We start from the raw sequence: 21,225 nt of genomic DNA on the forward strand, positions 1-21,225 counted from the left end.
AGGTTAAAAACGTAAATTAATAAAAAAAAAATACAAATCACGACGTTTCGGAGGCAACACAAGCTTCCGTCTTCAGGTGGAACCGTCACAGCACGATAGCTGTATCAAGTAAGAGAAATTCCAAGAAAACAGTCCTTGTATATATACTGGTTGAGGGTGGGAGGAGCCAAGGTAGGCCCTGAATATTATTTCAAATCTAGATTTTTAAAAACTCACCGTAAACGCCCGCTCCGGCCGGACCTGGGCCGACTCTACTCTGCGAAAACTAAACCATTTTATTCATCGGTAAAATCCCGCTGAGCTCCGAGCCCTTTAGCAGAGGCGACCAGGCCACACGTGATAGCGGCTCATCGAAGTGGCTTGTGATTGTCGTCGCGTGTGGGAATTTATCGGAGGAGTGCACTTCATCCGAACGCGTGTTCTCTCTGGACGTGGGGGGCAAAACCCGGAGGAACCCGGAGAGAAATTAACCCGACCACCACGGTCAGAGAAGACGCTTACTCCAAATATACCACCGGCATCGTCCGGGTCCCGGATCGAACCCACGACCTCCTGCATAGCAGGCGAGGGCGATAACGTCTCCTCGCTGGCATCCAGAGATGTATATGCGCTTGGAGTGCTGCTTGTGGTGTTTGTGTTCCGATGGCACGGTTGGCTACGTACGGTACAAAAGAAATTCAACTTGCATACATACGGGGAGAAAGTGGCGAGCACGAAGAAAGCGCCTATACATGTGTGCGTGTGCTCCTAGGGGGAGCGGTGGTGCAGCGGTTAGCGCGCTTCGCTACGAACCCGGTGTCCCATTTCGATTCCTGCTCATGGCCAACACCAGTGACGATCATCTGAACCGCTCTTCAGTCTCCTCTAGGTTGACTCAGCCCCAAATGAGTTCCTGGTAAGGTGTTTGAACATCGCCATTCGGCAGACAAAGGCGCCCGGGGAGTGGTGCTGGCCACCCACCCCCTCGTGTGCCGTGCCGGCCTTCATATGGTGCTATTCGCTAACAGGTGAAACGGGGGATCTCTGTCTTTGTCTCGATGTGTTGACGTTCTCCGCTTGCTGTTCAAATAGTTTTTTGGGGGGGAAAAAACGCACGCCATTCACTGTCACGGTTAACGTCAGTGGCCGAGCGACTGTTCACTGTCACAGTAACGTGGAATTTCCATCACTGGTTCAGGGCCACCACCCACGGCGATGGGAGCCGCTCCCGATTGCTTGTTTGAGCGGGTGGATGCTTTAGCGTTGTGTTTGCGTCGGTCGGCAGCCTGCCGAAATTGTCGCAATGAGGGTCAAACAACATGAAGCTGTGCGGATAGTCCGTGATCACGGAGCAGAGATCGATATCACTTGTCAGTACCACCCGAGGCGGGAAATAGCTTTAGTGGTTGCAATTCCTTCGTGTAACCAATAGCAGTAAATTTCGTGACAACCATTTGAAACAAGCGGGGATATCCATCCAGCGATTCACTCGTTTTGGCCTTGCGAATACATCGGACACTGCGAAAGGCCTTGCTACTTGTAGGTGGTACCAATTCCTGCTCTGGTACACAGGCGGCAAACGTAAGGAAGGCGACAAGCGAGAGGTGGGGGATATTCGGCCCCTCCAGCTCGTCCAACTGGCAGTAGCGGATCCATTCTAGAATCTCATCGAGGTGTCTCTTGTATGTATTTACGTATCTTGAACTTCTTTCGCACAGCACGTAGCCAACACAAAAAGCAGTTCTAAAAAAATGTTTTCAACATAGAATTAAAAGTGCATGGTTCCAGCGGCTTGCTAATATTGAATGGAAGAGCATTCCAGATGGCTGCAGAAGCGCATTTAAAAGCGCAAAATGCAGTGACCATCTTTGTTCGATGGTTCGCCAAAAGCTGCTGCTGTGAGGATGACCGGACTTCGCTTGCTGATTTATAAGAAATTAATAATGCTGTTCGACCTACACCCCCTGTCTGATTGTGCAGGGAAATTCTTGTATTGTGGGGGTCTGGACACCCCCCCCCCACCCCTGAAAATTTTAATCATGGCTGTGAGACACGCACCATTTTTTGACAAATAAATTGGTGTTTTTAGAGTCTGTAATTTTCTCACTTTTAATCAGGCGACGTAAATGCTGATTCTGCTGACGATGGAAACTTTGCGTGTGCACAGGAGCGTCCGGAGAGAAAAGGCGGCCAGTCGGCAGCCAGTCGCTGCACAGGCTGAATGCAATCGGAGTGCAGTCGAAGTGGGGGAGTCAACCTCGCGGATCCTTCCTGGCAGGTCAATGGGTTCAGAGCGCAGTGCACTAACCACCAGAGGTGTGGACTCGAGTCATGTGACTTGGACTCGAGTCAGACTCGAGTCATGAATTTGATGACTTGCGACTCGACTTGGACTTGCATAACAATGACTTTGTCCCACCTCTGCTAACCACTACGTCGCCGCTCCTCCCCACAAAATCCATCATAACCACACTAATCCATTATCACCACACCGATCCATCATAGCCACACTAATCCATTATCACCACACCGATCCATCATAACCACACAGATTAATTCAGAAGACACGTGACGGCGAGCGAATGCCAGCCCCTACGTTAATAACCTCGAGGGACACGGGGGGGGGGGGTGGGGCAGTGCCATTCCCCGTCAGCCTCTGGATCTCCGCGTCGTCTGCGATCTCAGGAACAGCGAGCGGGAACCGTTCACCAGCGGCGCACCCCAACCTCCCTCCGGAGCCTTCTCCACTTCTCGTAGTGCTGTACAGAGCGTGCGTGTGTGAGTGTGTCGGTGTGTGTGAGTGTGTGTCGGTGTGCGTGCGCGCGTCTCTACGGCTTTGTCTGACAATGTTTTGGGTAAAAAAAAAAACCTGGTGGCACGTTGCGCAAACTGCATCGCTGCATCAGGAATTCAGCCAACTCCCTCCCTCCCCACCCCCCATCGCCGCGGCGGGCAAGTCAAGTCTCTGCTTGTGCCAAAATAATCGCCCCGCGCTGTTATCATTCCAGAATATCGCGTGATTAGCCGCTCGTTGAGCCCAACGTGGGCTCTGAGGGTTGCCCCCCCACCACCCTTCGTCGCACTCCCCCCACCCCCCACCCCGTGCACCCGCCCCCTCGCCCAGGTACGGCAAACCTTTGCCACTCTGTAAACAGCAACAATGCTCGCTCGACAAAGGCAACGGCAAGGGGGCAAATGGAAAGCTTTGCTCTAGCTTGGTATGCCTATTCATCGCCTCTGGTTGCGCCTTTGTTTTGTTTCTCCACCACAATCGCCACCTTCTACGTTCACTTTCTCGTGTTCGCCTTTGAGAGCTGCCCCCCCCAACCCCCCATTGCTCGCTCGAGCCCGAGAGACGCAGTGGCGTCGGCCTCGTGATTTACAGCTCCCCCCCCCCTCCGCTCCCACAACCTGTCCTGTTGGCTATCACACCCGGACGTGGACTTACGAGCCGTTATGCAAAAGCCGCACGCAAAAAGAACATCTTGTTCTAGATTTGAAGCTTTCGTGACTGCAAGGATTCATATTCTTGGGTTTTTTCGGTAAAGTCACGTAGGTAAAACATTAAAATTAATAAAATAAAATTAAAATAAAAATCACGACGTTTCGGAGGCAACACAAGCTTCCGTCTTCAGGTGGCTGTGACGGTTCCACCTGAAGACGGAAGCTTGTGTTGCATCCGAAGCGTCGTGATTTTTATTTTTATTTTATTTTTTTAATTTTAATGTTTTACCTACGTGACTTTACCGAAAAAACCTAAGAATGGAACATCTTGTGTTTGTGTCTGAGAGCCGGTCTGCCCGTGCTCGAGCGCGAACAGCGACGAGGGGCTCTCCCTACGTGCTTTCGCGCTATACCACGCGTAGCTCGGCGCTGTGTCCGACGTTTCGCTCCGCGTGCCAAGAGCTGTTGCTCGGCACGACGTCCGGCGTTTCGCCCCACATTGGACCCCTTGCCCAAACGCCAATCGTCGCAACTCGCCAACGCGTGGGAGAGTTTGCCGGACGGCACGAACACGGAGAGCTACGCAACAAGAACACACACGAGGCTTGTGTCGGCCGCTTTTCAGATGAATTCGGTGCGATGAATGGAAATGGCCTCCGTCAAACTTTCCCCCACCACCCCCTTGTGTCCACGTTGGGGCAAAAGCACTGAAGTTTTTATGGGGGCTCCGTAAAATCGTTGGAGGCTGCAGCGCACGTGGCCTTGTCGACCGCAAGACAATTGAAAACAAATCGAACGCAGGAGCGCAGAAGTGTGCTTGCACATGCAAAGGTCAGTCCATGTTTAATCAAATCCCTACACCGCTGCTGCTGCCGCTGCTGCCACCGCTAAGGCCGCAGCGGTGGCAGCGTCTTGAATCCCTTTCCCGTGACTTTTAAGCCGAGTGTTTCCGTGACATTTCGCCGAATGGTTGACTTGCGCTCCTGACGTAGCGGCACTCGACCATCAAAACCCCTCCGGCTGACATTCACGCCTTGCCCGGGAAGCGCTCGTTCCGTGGGAAACGCGAGAAGGTCGCCGTCCTTCCCCATCGACGTCGGCGTTCGCTCGGCAGCAGACGCCGGGACTAGCGCCAGCGCCGACCACAGCGGCGTCGGCAGCGTAGTCCTGGCTCCACGATTGACCGCGCGCCGAGCGTGCTAATAAATACTCTTAGTTTTTTCGGTAAAGTCACGTACGTAAAAAAAATGAAATTAAAATTAATAAAAATAAAATAATATTAATTTTAATTTCATTTTTTTACCTACGTGACTTTACCGAAAAAACTAAGAGTATTTAATCCTTGCAGTCACGAAAGCTTCAAATCTAGAACGTGCTAATAAAGCCATTTTCTTTATTTAACCGGTAAGGCCCACTGAGCTATGTGGCTCTTTTTCAGAAGTGACCTGGCTGTCACAACGAATCGACTTTTGATCACGTGGAAATGTACGGCAGCTGAGTACTCTGAACGCGTGATGTTGAATCTAAATGTGGAGGGAAAAACACAGGAGGATCTGGAGAAAAATCCACGCGATCATTGGGAGAAAGAGAGACACGCAAACTCCAAATATACAGCAGGCGGCAGGGTCGGGATCGAACACGCGATCTCCTGCGTACCAGGCGAGGTAGTTAACATTTTGCCACCGTGACGCCTGGACCGTGAAACTTGGGCCTTGATCAAACCCAGGCCCGGCTGAACCACCTCCTCCATCTGGCGCTGGAAGAAATTGCTTTTGTAGCTTTCATATGGCCGTGGGGGGGGGGGGGGGGGCGGGGGTGGTGGGCAATGGCACAAGGGGAAAAGGGAGCCCCCCCCCACCCCCCCGTAGCTACGGGTGGCCCATATGGAGGGACCAGGGTGGGGGCTGTGACGACCATCGAGGGGTGGAAGGATAAGTTTAACACGGAGGAGGCTTTCGCGACAAATGTCCTTACAAAATACGGGATTTTTTTTTTGCGGGGTCCAGGCGGTCACTTGTGTGGGCACGGTTAGGGTGGGAGTCGCCAAATCCATCCCCCAAATGAGACTGCAAATTCCCTCCTGAAAATGGGTCTCGAAACCCAAAAATACCTTTTTTCTGGAGGAATAAATTACTTTGAATGTCAACAACGCGTCATTGTAATCCTCGACATCCTCCAAATCATCCATAATTGAGGTTTTTGTTGGGGTTAGATCGTGTAAATATATTAATGTGTCGTTACACCCGCCACCACCCGACACAGCCAACTAGTAAGGGTTGTCACTTAAACAGAACGTGCCTATTCGTCACTAGTACAGCACACCGGTGTGTTGGAGAGCCAAGCCACAACATTTACAATCCGAGTACGACGTTTCGCCAGTAGCTTCATCAGGCGACAGCCAGATTTGTGGAGAAGTCCACCTGTTTCGTTCCTTAAATAGAGGCGTAGATGTGATGACAACTCTTGTGTGCTCTGCTTGCGCCTAAGTGAGGGGGGGGGGGTTAATGAATCAACGTACATTATGCATGCGCATTATGCGAGCCCATTGATCTTGTACTTCCTATCCATTGCACTCGCGGCCAATAACGGTGACGTATATTTCAACCGATTCTTGGTGTCCCCTAGGTCGACTCAACCTTCAGTGGGTAACTGGTGCAGTGTGTGCACACATCGCCACTGAGAAGACAAAGGCGGCCAGGCGCGGTGTTGGCCACCCAATCACCTCTTGCGTTGGGCTTCACGGGTGCTCGCTAGCAGCACTGGCCCCAACAGTCTCTTAAGGCTATACGGGACATCTTTATATTTGCGTCTGCACCCACGTGCCTACGCACGCGCCTACACACCTTTGCGTGTCTGCGCGTATGCATCTGTGCATGCACGTGTGGTGGGGAGCGCAGCGCTTGACTGCTCGCAGCTGGAACGATATTTCGTCGAAATTGACATATCACATGTCTAGGAAACACATTGTTCGGCGCAGCTGTGATGCGACTGCGTAATACAAAAAAAAACTGAATGCTTCCTCTTCTTCCAGCGACCGCAGCAGTATTGTTGTTTTTTTTCAAAGCGTCTGTCTTTTAGAAATCGTTTGAGGACGGAACCATTCGACGCGTCCGTCCGCGCCTCGTGCCTCTAAATTCCGTCCGCTCGACGCGCTGGGCATCTGCCTGCAGTGCCGCCCTGCGAGTTGTGTTTCTTTCCTCCGTTCGTTTTAAATAGAGTAACTAGATGGCCGATAGCGACTCTGTTGACCGCCCTATCTGCTTCGCTCGCTCGCAAAAAATGTCCAGACTCGATCCGCTCCACGTCCTTTGTGCAGAAAGTCACCAAACAATGCACAATGCCGTTTGGTTTATTTTCCTTCTATTGGGGCGGCGAAATCTGACTCATCCGTCAGCATCGAGCATCGTTGTGAAGTGTTGCCCGCCGACCCCGGCCACAGCCCCTCCACCCACCCACCACGACCTCTCGCTACCCCTTCACCGTTCGTGGTGTCTAAAGACACGTGGTGTTGCCCGTGTCAGGTGTCGTTGTTGACGTTATATGTGTTGTTGACGTTAATTGATGATGATTATTCCGATTGGGTTCAATTGCAGCGCTTTTTCGGAGAGTCGGGGGGGGGAGAAGCGATCGAGAGGGAGCAGAGGCAGTGAGACGGAGAAAAGAAATTCGCCATCAACGTCGAATCGTGACGGCAAACTCTTTGTGTGCCGGCGTTGACAGAGTTGTCGATTCTGTTGGCGCACTTAACGGTGTACGATTGAAGGCGTCCTGGGTGAAGTTCTACACCGCCTGGTTGCAGTTCCCTGTGTCTGCTTGCCCCTAGAGAGAGAGAGAGAGAACGAGCGCTGCGATGAGCATGGTTGGCTACGCACGGTGCGAAAGAAGTTCAACGCACATGCGTGCAGAGCGAGTGCGTGCATATCCTGCAGAGGCGTCAAGAGACACGGGGGAGAATAACAAAAAACAACGCACGAGCACTTCCCGAAAATGCACTTTATTTGCTGTTCACCACCCCTGTCCGCTCGATGAAGGTCACGGCCAGGAAGAGCGAGGCACAGGTGGCACGCGTGACACTGCAGCTGCTCGTGGCCAAGCGGGCCTGGCGTGATCCTGGCACGTGTAGCAGCGCAGCCCAGGGACGAGCGCCCCTGGTAGCGCCGTGACGGTGGTGCGGACGTAGAGAGACGCGGACGCGTTGTGGCAGAGGGGGGGGGGGGGGGTACGTGGAGACGCCTCGCACGGACCTCGCGATCCCGGCCACGGGCACATCGCTGTCTTCGTGGCGTCACGTGGCGTCATCACGCGGCGTGACATGCCAGCGCTGTCTCCAGCACTTGGCGGTGGTCAGCATCGCGCAGCATTGCATTGCATGCTAAGGCGTCACGTGGCAGCACACAGCATCATACGACGTCATATGGCATTGCACAGCACCACGTAGCAGTGTGCGTCATCGTAACAGTATCATAGCGTCACATAATAGCACACATCGTCATGTAGCATCACGTCATCACAACAGCATCACAGGACATCACGTGGTCATCACACATCAGCAGCACACGGCATCACATCGAATCGCAGCACCACATGGCAGCACACTTCTTCACTTGGTGGGCGCCACGGTGGCCAGGAGATGTTAACTACCTCGCCTGGTATACAGGAGGTCGTGCGTTCGATCCTGATCCTGACGACTGCTGCTGTATATTTCGAGTTTGCGTGTCTCTCTCCCCCTGGTCATGTGGATTTTTCTCCAGGTCCTCCTGTTTTCCGCTCTACGTTTAGAATCAACACCACGCGTTTAGAGTAGTTGGCTGCAAGACATGTTCACGTGACAAGCCACTCCATTGAGCTATCATTTGTAGCCAGGTCGCTTCTGAAAAAGAGCTATATAGCTCAGTGTGGGCCTTACCTGGTAAATTTAAAATAGTTTATCGTTTACTTAGCATCGGACAGCATCACAACAGCACACAGCATCGCAGAAGAATCACACGGCATCACGCAGCAGCACACATAATCACCACCACACGGCTACAGGTGTATGTGTGTGTTTTTATTTTGCTGTGCCAGGGCGCACATTCTCCACCGCTCACCCATGGCTGAGTTCCCGAGCAGCCAGGGGGGCAGGACCCGACTCGCGTCTTCGCGATGTCCTTGAGCAGCAGCCAGGCGCACGCGATATCATCGTGGGGTGTGCTTGGTGTCCCCCCCGTGCATGGGGACGATGCTGGGCCAGTTGGCAACCTCACCAGCCCCTGGTCCCTGACGTTCAAGGCCGATATCAGATCTTGTTGCACCCCCCCGCGCCCGCCCCCCGGGGTGGTACCCCCTCTGCAAAAGATTTGAGTCTTGCTTACGGAAATCTCCACGTGTGATGACATATTTGATGAACGGGTGTCGCGATTTGGCGAGGCGGAGGAATGACAGCCCGAGGTTTGAGGGAGGCCCTCCTCCCCCTGCGTCAAGGGACTCCCTCGCCCCCCTCACCCCCTCCCCCCTCCATCGCCGCTGACGGTGACTTCTGGACACCCTGAGGTGGTCGTATGGATGCTCCGTCCCGTCGCCCTTCGTGTCGCGCGTCGATTTCACCCAGCGGTGAAATTGGCTCGTGGGCAGGAGCCAAGTGGACGGTGGGAGATGCCGATGGCTTTTTTTTGGGGGGGGGGGGTGCCCTTCGTCCAGCAGTGGATAGTTCGTGACTTATGATGGCGTGCGGTTACACGCTGATCCGTGTGCCACGTGTAGTCGTAACGACAAACGCAGTCGCCAGCCTCACTCGGCGCTGCCGGTGGCGACGGTGATGGCGACGATGTTGACGGAGGTCACGCACAAAGAAACAACCTTTACGGCGGTGTTTTTAGGCTTTTCAAATTACCAGCCGAGAAAATATTTCGTATCCAGCACACCGCACCAAGTTTACCTCTCGAGAATGTGGCCTTGGCTGTGACTGCTCGTCAAAGTGCCGCCCCACTCCACCCCACCCCACCGACGACCCCGACAGCGCTCCGCGAGACATTTCTCGCCGGGTGCTTTACGAGGCGACCCCTCACCCTGGTTGGCATCGCATGAACTCATCGACAGATCTCGTGTAAACCATCAGCCGGCGAAGGGCGTGCGTCATCGCGGAGGCGATGCCACAATGCACGTACCGCTTTTCTATTTATACCGAGAGGAGCCTCGATAACAAATTCCACCCGTTTATTTTGCATTCCGTCCGTTGTACTTCGAGACCCAAAATCGCGATGGCATTTCGTGTGCATAATGAAACTGGGCAGGTGGCTAGCGGGTGAATGGCACAGACAACAGCAGCAGCAGCACCCCCCTCTCTGTTTGTGTATTTTTTTGTTGCGAGCGAGCTACGTGTGGGCCCCTTTGCCTGCGACGTGCGCCGATTGTATCTCGCCGCGCGAACAGTGGCCTCTTTTTGTGTAGCGATTTTGATTTTTGTCCAAGCTTCAACGATTTCTATACAGTTTACAATTGTGGAAACCATTGTCTTGCGTATTTTGATTCGAGGGGGCAGATAGCGATAGTTTATGCGGGGCTTCGCGAAAACTCAGCCGCCTCTTCTCGGAGGGCCTCGCTACCTTTTGTGTCCACGTGGTCATTTTAAGGAGACGCGATTTCTCGCGGGGGATGGGGGGGGAAATTTCGAGTACGAGTTCATTCTTTGTCGTTTACGTAAACCTTGCTGTTCTGCACCGACTGCGATTTCGAAAATCACCGCGCCACTTGCCGTTCGAGATTCGAGGCCCCCTTTTGTGCACTTTCCGCTCCTGTGAAACGAGGACGGGGAAACAAAACGAGGGAAAGAATCGGAGCTTTAAAATAGATTTCTCGTTATTGAAGGCCGGGCTGATAGAGCGGCGCTGCCCCGCGCGTCTCTCCTCTTGTTCTTTCCTTTGCCACCAGAACCGTGATGGAAATCTCCTCCCCCGTCTCCCCCCCCCCATCCCACCTCCCACCCCACCACCTTCACTGCCGTCGCAGCTTTGGGTTGTTGCCCGATCGGGGAGAGACACGCGGCAACAGATCCTCACAACCGCGATCCATCGCGGTCGCTTCTATGACCGTGCAGTCGATGCACGATCGGAAGCTAATCCAGAGCTTCCCAAAGGGTGGAAATAAGAGGGTGGGGGGTATCTTGATTTGAAACTTTCGTGACTGCAGGAATCCATACTTTTTGGTTCTTTCGGTAAAGTCACGTAGATAGAAAATAAAATAGATCACGACGTTTCGGGCGCAACACCAGCGTCCGTCATCAGGTGGGAAAGCATGGTCTGCTGCAGCAGCACCTGATGGACGGACGCTTGTGTTACGCCCGAAACGTCGTGATCTATTTTATTTTATTTTATACCTACCTGACTTACCGAAAGAACCAAAGAGTATAGAGTGGGGGGTTACAAAATGCATCTAAAATAAGGCCCAACATTTATAATGCAGCATTTCAGCTTACTTTTTTTTTGTAAATATCAAGAAACTGTACAGAAATCGTTGAAGATTTTAAAATAATTTATTTTGAACTGCTTTTCGTGTTTAGTTCGCTGTCCTTCGCCGCACCTGCGATTAGCACGGTTGGCTACGTACGGTGCAAAAGATGTTCAACATAATATAATAAAATACACATTTTTGGAGTCTTAAGGGTGGGCATGGAGGGAATGTGAGAGGCTATTGCCAACATTGCACCCCACTGCCCCTCTCCCTTCCTTAGATTTGCCACTGTGTACGATAGATCATGTATGTCCAGGCGAGGTCCAATTCCACACGGGCCAGGCGAACCGTCGTCATGCTGCCTTTCCCGACGCTCTCGGATCACAGTCCTAGGCGCCTCACAAACCCGACTCGGTCGCTTGCTCGCTCGCTCGCTCGGACTGGGGCCCAAGCGAAACATTTGGAACGACCAGCGATTCTCTCGGCGAGCTTTTCGCGCAGTGTGTGGCAGCCTGCGTGCGGTCGGCAGCCGACGATGCCGCCTCTCCGCGGGCAAAACTTCTGAGAAGCTTCGTTAGAAAAACAGCAGGGTCAGACGTTTCCGGTCTTTCTGTTCGAGAAGTTTTGCAGCATGCCCTGTAAACAAGCTGCACCCCCCCCCCCCACTCTCGTCCACTTTCCAAACCACAACACCCACCCACCCCCACAGAATGTCCAGATTCGACCCATTATTAATTTTATGATTAGCGGGAAATTGCCGTTCCGGTGTTGATCGGTACAAGGACAAATAACAAATGGTAAATGGAGTCGATGCCACGCATTGTGTTGGCACACAACGCAGGAAAGTTTATTTTCTCTTTCGAAAACAAAGGCACTTTCATCGGCTCAATTTGTAGCCAGTGGGAGGCTTTTGCTTGCAAATGCCACGAGTGCGGTGGCACTGGCGGGCGCGAGCGAAGAGGTGCGCGTGGCACGGGCATTGCCCGCCGATTCCGCCACCGTGGAATGCGTTCATTCTTGTCGATTTCCTCAATGCAGCCAAACAAACTACGTCGTCACGGGGACAAACGTGCTAATTTAGATATTTCGTTAACACTTTTTTGGGGGCAATGTTGTACAAAATCGTCAACGCTTCTGTTCGTTCTTCAAGCCGAGGCAGTTTCGCTGAAAAACAAACTCAGTCGGCACATTCGCCACACGTGACAAACTTTATTTGTTTTGCTCTTGTCAGTTGACGGGGGAGGGGGGGGGGGTTATAGTGAAACAATTGACATTGTATTATATGATGAACTTCTTTCGCACCGTACGTAGCTGCCCGTGCCAATCGGACATTGCACACACGCACACATGATCGAACCCAAGCGGAAGCCGACGACGAACCCTAACGTCGGTCGTGAGATCCGTCTTTTGAAATAAATGTCTACGCTCATTGGGCGACTCCCGTAAGTTGTGATTTCGAACGTATTTTGTCCGCGGTTCGGTACGGACACCGTGTGAGCAGCCGTGACATCGACGGGGCCTCCGTTCCGGTTGAGCGAAGCCTGGGACCCTTGTGCCAGGAATCAAATCATTCAATGGCAGTCCCCCCTCCAACTCTCCAATTACCTCCCCTCCTTCGTAGCCCTGCGCCCTTGAGCCCCACCGTAGCAGTTATACCGCCTGCACACTCAAGCCACTGCTCCCTTCGAATAGACACACGCGCGGGCTAACAACCGGTGGTCGTTAAGACGAAATTAATTTCCTGTTGTGTTTGCACACTTGCGCGCGTGCAGTGCCGAGGCCAAGGGGTCGCCGTGGCCGGCAGCGTTCGTGTCATCACACATCACCGTCGTCACTTCCTTATGACAGATCCCGTAGCCATTGAAAAGTGTTCACCAGACCTTTTTTTTGCTGTTAAGGTCGACTGTGGCAGTGTGGAATTCCGCCAGTGATGATGACCATGGCTGGGACTTGAACTCGGGTTGCCCGGCTTGTAGCGCGCTACACACGCGCGTATAGCAACAAGCAGCAGCAGCAGCTGCCGTTCGTCACCATAGAGGCGGCGACATCGCCATGACGTGTGAGCCAGGCTAGGTGCACTTTGAGGTCAAAACCAGGAGGTCTGGCAGGAGCTCAAGGCAAAAATCCCCTGCATAGCCTTAACAGACTGTTGGGGCAAGTGCTGTTAGCGAGCGTCTATGAAGGCCAGCACGGCACACGGAGGGGTTGGGTGGCCAATGCCACGCCCGACCGCCTTTGTCTCCCCATTTGCGATGTTTTTTATACACCGCACCAGGTACTCATTTGAGGCTGAGTTGACCTCGCGGCAGTCCGGAACCGGTTCAAATAATCGTCACTGGTGTTGGCCGTCAGCGGAAACGGCACTCGGGTGGCCGAGTTTCCGAGCTCAGCACGCGAACCACGCGGCACGACCGCTCCTCCTGCAGCCCTGCAAATGCTTTCCCACGCCACCGCTGGCAGAAGGGCCTCCACACGAGAGGGGGAGCTTCAGAGAGCCCCTCCTGAAGAGGGGTTGTTGGCCTGCTCTGCCACGCCGGCCAGATGCTTTGAGAGAGGTGGGAGCGCTCGCGTTTTACCGTACCGCACGTGACCTGCCGATCGACTGCCACGCATCAACTCGTTCTGCCGGCTGGAGAGAGGCGCTGGGGAGGGGGGGGGGCGAGTTTTGGCGGGGAGGTGGAGGGATTTAAAAATGAACGCTGCCCCATTCTCTTCAACTGCCGGACCGGGGGATCGAATTGCACGCAAAGTCCATTGTGTTGACGACTGCACTGCAGCGGCGGTCGTTGAGGTGGTGGTGGTGGTGGTGGAAGTGGAGAAGGTGGTGGTGGTGGTGGTGGTGGAAGCGGCGGAGGTGGTTGTGGAGGAGGATTAGGTAGTGACGGCGATGGAGGTGGATGAGGTGATGGTGGAGGAGGTGGTGGTGGATGAGGTGGAGGTGGTGGTGGAGAAGGATATGGTGGTGGCGGCCGTGGAAGTGGAGGTGGATGAGGTGATGGTGGAGGAGGTGGTGGTGGAGGAAGTGGTGGTGGATGAGGTGGATGAGGTGGCGGTGGTGGTGGATGACGTGGTGGTGGAGCAGGTGGTCGAGGAGGTGGTGGCGGCGGCGGTGGTAGTGGTGGTGGTTGTGAACGAGGTGGAGGAGGTTGTTGGTGACGGCGTCCCTGGAGTGCTTTTTACCGAGGCCACTAATTGCGTCGCAGCGCCCTGGGCGATGGGGCAGCCGTTCTGGGCGTGGCGAGGCCGTTACGGGATTCCCACGCCCGGCCGCGTCGTTGCGCGGAGCAGATTCACTTAATCCGAGATGACAGCCGGGTGACGGCGGTGGCGAGGTGGTGGTGGAGGTGGGGGGGGGGGGTCAGTTGGAGGAGAGAGAGAGAGGGGGGGGGTGATGCACCTGCCGCTGCCACGCCGCGATGCGCCGAGAGCCGAAGCCGCCGCATTCCTGCGGCTTCGGAGCGAGCGGGCGGACGGGCGGGCGTGCGAAGCCGGAGCGAAGAGCGTGGTGGTAGAGAGGGGGGAACCGCGTCTCTTTTCTCCAGCGCAGAGGCGGGCACGGGCGAACATTCTTCCCTCGCGAGTTCAACAAAACATCCACGAACTTGCGGTTCAAGCTGCTGATAGCTACATTTTTTATGCCAAACGCGTGGAATATCTCTTCCGCCCGCGGTGGCCGTGGCATTGAGTGCGGCGCAGTCGTGGATGGTGGGGCCCAGAGGCCGGACTTCGCGTGCCTCTTCATCTTTTTAAAAAAAATGTATTTATTTTCCCCGCTGCGGCGTTCGACCTCGGCTCGTTGAAACTCCTCCCAAGGCCACTCGTGGGTCCGACCTGAGGCCTGGGATTCTTGCACCGTTTGTAAACGGAGGTTGAACTCGTTCGTGCGTTAAGTTACATCCGGTGTGTCTGTGTATGTACGTACGTACGTTCAACTTCTTTCGCACCGTTCGTAGCCGACCGTGCTAATCGGAGGTGCAGAGGAATGGCTACAAACAAAACAAAAAAAGCAATCTTAAGCAAATGAGTTTTCAATTTAGATGTAAAAGTGCATAGCTCCCAATGGCTTCCTAAGAAGCTCCAGTGTATGGTAACGAGGTGAGGGGGGGGGGGGCACGATAACTCTCGCGAGGATGAGCCTACAGGAACACAACTTTAGGATCAAGTCGTGTTGCTGTCGCCCCGAAGAGAACCGGCCACATTGACTAAATGGGGTAAAAGCCGCACCATCCTACGCACAGTCACTGTCCGTGCCCACGGTGCCTTGCCGGGCACTGCTTCCCGAGATGCGGGGAACGCCGTTTTCGCCGTCCGATCCAATACATCGCGGACAAGATGCTCGAGGCAAGGCTTCGGTGGTACGGCCATGTGATGCGAAGTGAAGAGTCATCAGTGGCCAACACTGCCATGCGTATTGAGCCAGAGGGCTGCCGTCCACGCGGACGTCCGAATAAGCGATGGATGGATCGAATAAAGGAAGACATGAAGACGGTCAACGCATCCCCCGAAGATGCCCTGGACCGAGCCAAATAGAGAAGACAATGCCGAAAAGCGGACCCTGCGCCACAGCGGGAACAACGCTAGGAAGAAGATCCAATACATCGCGACGACGAACACATGCTGGAACGCGTTACCAGAATCCACGTGTGCCCGTGAATTAACGCTTTGCTTTTGCGTTCAGCCTTTTTTTGGTCAACCCTTGTTTTTTGGGGGGGGGGGGGGGTTAAACCCGCCTTCTGCGGAGGTGCCACCGAGAGCGAGACAACCGTGAAATCCTCGCGGCTCGGGACTCGCGTTCCGACGGAGCGATCTCTCCATCCAGGCGCGCGGGGCAACGTTGGCATTGTCTCGCGCCTTCGTTTTGGAGACGGGAGTGGCAGCAGCGCATGTTGGCGCATCGCCGACTCCGTGCGCGTATCTCTCCGTATCGCGTCCCGTCGACAGCAGGGGCAGAGTGGCATCGCGGCGCGTTATGTAATAGCCGTTCATTCGGTGTCGTTGGGGTGGGGGGGGGCAAGGGGGGGGGGCGCCTGCTGGTGTGACGCGGGTTTTGTTTACAACGCGACTACCGACGTAACGTGCCCGTCATTGTCGCTCCCATTCACGAGGCGGTGGGCACCCCGGGAGGAATCCGTCCGCCCGCTCGCGCTCCACCTGCCGAGCGCAGCGCGGGGCAACCGCTGGAGAAAGACCGCGGGCGCTAAAGCCGCGATGTATTGATGGCCACGGCGACCTAAGAGTTGGCCAACCCACCCCCCTCCCCCCCACCCCCCGGCCCGGGCCGTGTACACCTGTCGCGTGCGTCGTCACGTGAGCTCGTAACCGTCGGCGGCTAAGGGGCCGTCCATAAATGAGGTCACGCGATTTTAGACGATTTTTGACCCCCCCCCCCCCCCTTCGTCACACGGCGTCACAAAAAGTCAGACCCCCCCCCTCAAATATGACGTCACAAAGCTTTGCCCCCCACCCCCCAAAAAAAACATGCTTCAAATCGCTTTAAACTATTGGCATTGTATTGCGTATTTAATGTGGCGCTGCACTCTGATGTTGTAGGAGAAAACATTTATTAAAAAGTCAATTTTATTAGGTAGAACGTGTTGTCTATATTTATTTAAAGTTGCGCATTTTAACGTGACGTCACATTTCTCACCCCCCCCCCCCCACCCTCGTCACACATCGTCACAAATGTCTGACCCCCCCCCCCCCTCCCCAGGTGCGTGACGTCATTTATGGCCGGCCCCTAAGGACGAGTACACGTGCGCAGAGAGTGGTGGCGACAATGATTATAGTGCTCGCGATTGGACTTTCAAAGCGTGCGCTGTCACATCAAACTCATCTCGGTGGTGGTGCGACGGTCAACACGCTGCGCTTGCAGCTCAATCGCCGATCCTTTGTCATTTGAAATAATTGCCAAGTTGCTTCACTTGCCCCCCCCCCCCCCCATAACTCCGCCCGCTCCTCTGTCCACCGGGCAGCGTTAAGCGGCTCCACCACCACGGTTGCTCGAGCGGCAGGTCACGTGGTATGGTTGCAAAACGTGGATAACTCCCAAGCCTGAACCAAGACGTTTATCCGGCGTGGAAGAGTAGGCCAAAATCCTCTCTGCATGGGGCTCTCTTGAGCTCCCTCTAGTGGAAACCCTTCCGCAGGCATCGGCGTTTGCAGGGCTGCACCTTTGCCTCCTAGAGTTGCTTTTCAAATCCGCTGCTTTGCGGAGTCGTCGAAGTTATGTGTCCGCACTTCACCACGCGGGTTGGCGACGGGTTGCGGTGGTGAGCTGAGAACTCGAGTACAACGTAGCCCCCGACAGCAGCTTGTAAACACCCATCGTATGCACGGTGTGGTCGCCCGTCCAAGCAACTATCCAGGCTCAAACCCTTGCTTAGCTTGCGAGAACTGACGAGATCTGCGGGCACATTGAGGCTGATTTGGCCATAGGTGAGATTGCTCACATTCCTGATGATTGTTTAGATTGTGTGTCTGTGTGTTTGTGGGAGCGGTGGTGCAGCGGTTAGCGCACTGCGCTACGAACCCAGTCGCCCGAGTTCAATTATCTGAACTGGCTTTGGGTCTCCCCTAGGTCGACTCAGCCTCAAATGAGTAGCTGTTACGGTGCGTAAACATTGCCACTGGGGAGACAAAGGCGGCCGCGTGTGGTGCTGGCCACCCACCCCCCCCCTTCATAGGGGGGGGGCATCTTTGTCTTTGTGGGACGCCAGGGAGATGTGAAGAAGGAAGCTCTAAAAAGGGCACCACCGTCACCATCATCGTCAACACCGCCGCCGTGCCGCAGAAACAAATTCTCCATCGGGCTGACGGCAGCTTCTCCCATTGTGTTTTCCGTGGCGATGTCCGACGTTTCGCACCGCGACCCTACCAGCACGTCCCCGAACGCACATCGGACAGCTGGAGTTGGGCAAACGCTTCAGAGACATCGGTCCTGTTTCGGCACTGAAGGGTGACGGACAGTTTCACCGAATTGTAAAAGTGGAACTTCGCTTTACAGTACGCTGTCTTGAAATCGTTGTGCGGTGGGGGAGGGGGGGGAGTGGTGGCACAGTGGTTAGCGCGTTGGCGATCCAAGTGTTATACCTGGCCATGGTTAACAGTGGCAAGCGATATCCCAAACGGTCCTGGGGCATCCTCAGCTTCAACCTGCGACTAAGCAGCATGGTGATGTATTACAAAAGGGCAGCAAACAATCCTTTTGTTTGCCAACCACAACCACCGTCGTTGTTGTTGTTGTTGTTGTGTATCTTTAAGCATCCACCTTGAGTAGTTTTACGTGCCACGAAGAAAGGCCATTGCCCGAAACGTCGTTTATTAAATGACGTTGTTTTCCTTTTAATGCCACACACGCACACACAGCGTTATTGTTGACGAACGCGTTGAGTTCAGATATTTTTCGATTTAAAGCTTTCGTGACTGCAGGGATTCATCTTCTTGGTTCTTTCGGTAAAGTCACGTAGAAGGGAAATAATAAAATAATAAAAATAAAACATAATAAAATACAATTATCACGACGTTTTGGCCACAACGCAAGCAGCCGTCCTCAGGTGAAGAACAGGTCTGTCGCTGTCTTTCCGACAGACCTGTTCTTCACCGGAGGACGGCTGCTTGCGTTGTGGCCGAAACAACGTGAGAATTGTTTTTTATTACGTTTAATTTTTCTCATTTTATTCAGTTATTTTGTCATCTTGTGCTTTTGCACCACGTGCCAACGCGCCGGGCAGCGTCACCAAGGTAATGAGTTCCCCTGCGGTCATCTCTCCGTGTTTCAAACCTCACCGATATTTGCCGAGAACGTAACGCGGCACCGTACGATCCCCCGACTCGTTGCGCACCGAGGCAATGATGTCTCAGACACTCGCCACCTTCATTATTTCTCTCCCCCTCTCCCTCTCTCTCTCTCCTCTCGAGAAAACCGGTTCCGTCACCCGTGGCAGACGTTATCAAAGCCGTCCGTGATTTTATTTTGTTTGCACCACCGCGAAAATCCGCGGCGACGTTCGTGCGCTCTTCGTTCACCGTACCCTCCCGACGACCACCACCGCCGTCATCAGCGTTCATTTACCTGCCAATGTATCGTCCGGCGGTTACGACCGACGCTAGCTAGGATCGATCGTTGTGTGGGGGGGGGGGGGGGTGGAGTTGGTGGGGGGAGGGTCGTAGATGGTGGTGGGGGGGGGTCAGCCGTCTTTTCTTGGTCAAGGGCACCAGGCCGGGCTGTGACAGGGAATCGGTGGCAGTAATACTGCCCCCCCCCCCCCGCTATATCAGATTCAGCCGCGCTCGGATTTGTTGTGGCTTCAGTGCCGGCCCTATCCCACGGGGCGCGATGCACCACGGCCACCGTGCCGCGCGGAATGCGGGTTCCGTGCGCCACCACCGCCACGACCGCCCCGGAATGCGCGTGTGTGCGCGTGCGTGTGTGTGCGCGCGTGTGTGTGTGTGTCCCCGTCACCACGATCGTTGCCACGAGTAACGGCCGTGAGAGAGTGAGTGAGTGGAAGGGTGAGGTGAGTGAGCGAACGAACGAACGAGCGAGAGACAGAGGCAGTGGGAAGGTGAGAGAGGGAGTGAAGGGGAGGATGAGCGAGAGAAAGTGAGTGAGTTAGTCGAAGGGCAAGTGAGTGGATGAGCCAATGGGAGGATGAGTTAGTGAGAGAGTGAGTGGAAGGGTGAGGTGAGTGAGCGAACGAACGAACGAGCGAGAGACAGAGGCAGTGGGAAGGTGAGAGAGGGAGTGAAGGGGAGGATGAGCGAGAGAAAGTGAGTGAGTTAGTCGAAGGGCAAGTGAGTGGATGAGCCAATGGGAGGATGAGTTAGTGAGAGAGAGGTAGCTTGTGAGAGGGTGAGTGAATAGGAGGGTGAGTGAGAGAGAGAGTGAGTTAGTGGAAGTGCAAGTGAGTGGGTCAGTGAATGGGAAGGTGAATGAGAGAGAGGGTAACTTGTGAGAGGGTGAGTGAGTGAATGGAAGGGGTAAGCGAGCGAGTGAGTGAATGAGGTAGCGAGTGCGAGGGTGAGTGCAAGAGAGTGAGGTAGCGGCTGGGTGGGCGAGTGCGAGAGTGAGTGAGGGAGGGAGCAATTAAGTGAGTGGGTGGATGAGTGATCAACCGTGCAAGTAAGTTCGTGGGTGGGTGGCTGAGGAACAGCCCGAGTGAATGAAAGAGCGAGTGAGTAAATGAGTGGTTCAATGAGCGGGAGGGTAAACAAGGGAACGAGAGAGCGAGCGACCGAGCGAGCGATTGGCTGAGCGAGCGCTTGGCGTTTGACGCAATTCGCGGACACATTGCTCGTCACCGGCGGTGAGCCCTGACACCTCGGAATGGCTCTCCCGCCCGCACCGCGATCCTGCGGCTTAGCGCCCGGCTGTGAGACAGTGGCGATAGAAATCTCACGGCGCATTTATTACATTCATAATAACAAAATCAAGCCGACGTAAAGCCCTTTCGCAAACGCGTCGGCACGAGGTGCCCTTGAGCTCGGCCGCACGCGCGTGAGGTCAAGAGGTCATCGGGGCCATCGCCGTTGAATCCACCGACACTCCTCACCTTCACAGTCCTTTTGCTCGGTCGTCGTCGGCGTTATTTGAAATTTTGACCCCTGACCTCCGAGGTCTGGCTAGACAGTTTCATTTTCGCGAACAGGGGGTGCCCCGGTGGCGAGATGTTAACGACGACCTCGCTTCGGATGCGGGAGGTCGTGGGGAGCATCGCTTAACGGTATCGGCGTCACCACAACCGCAGCCGCCGCCTTCTTGAATCTCGTCTCGTCTTCCCCATTAGTCGCCGACTTCTGGGTGCCACTGCAATGCCGGTCGTTGTGACAAGCCCCCCTCCATCCACTCCGCCACGCGTTCCCCCACCCCGTCACAACCTTCGTGATGATATCTATCGACGCTTTCCTCCCGTGTTCTGCTGCCAAATCCCACGTTTCTCTGCCCTTCCGAGTTTGCGTTTGTCTGTGTACAAGTAAACAACAAAGATAAGGTAAAGGCGCGGGCCTGCAATTCCTTGCTCACGCCGCTGCTGGCAGAAGGTGCCTCCAGCAGAGGGAGCTCCAGCAGAGCCCCTCATGGGGTGTTACATTATTTGGCGCTCATGCTGGCCAGTTCATTCACCAGAGGTGGGGATACTCACACTTTACCCCACCACAGGCGATATGCAGAATTCTAGATTTGAAGCTTTCGTGACTGCAAGGATTCATATTCTTAGGTTTTTTCGATAAAGTCACGTAGGTAAAAAATAAATTAAAATAATATTCAGGGCCTACCTTGGCTCTTCCCACCCTCAACCAGTATGTATACAAGGACTGTTTTCTTGGAATTTCTCTCACTTAATACAGCTATCGTGCTGTGACGGTTCCACCTGAAGACGG

The sequence above is a fragment of the Lampetra planeri genome, chromosome 2 (assembly GCF_965212315.1).
Source record: "Lampetra planeri chromosome 2, kcLamPlan1.2.h2, whole genome shotgun sequence".
Classification (NCBI taxonomy): Eukaryota; Metazoa; Chordata; class Hyperoartia; order Petromyzontiformes; family Petromyzontidae; genus Lampetra; species Lampetra planeri.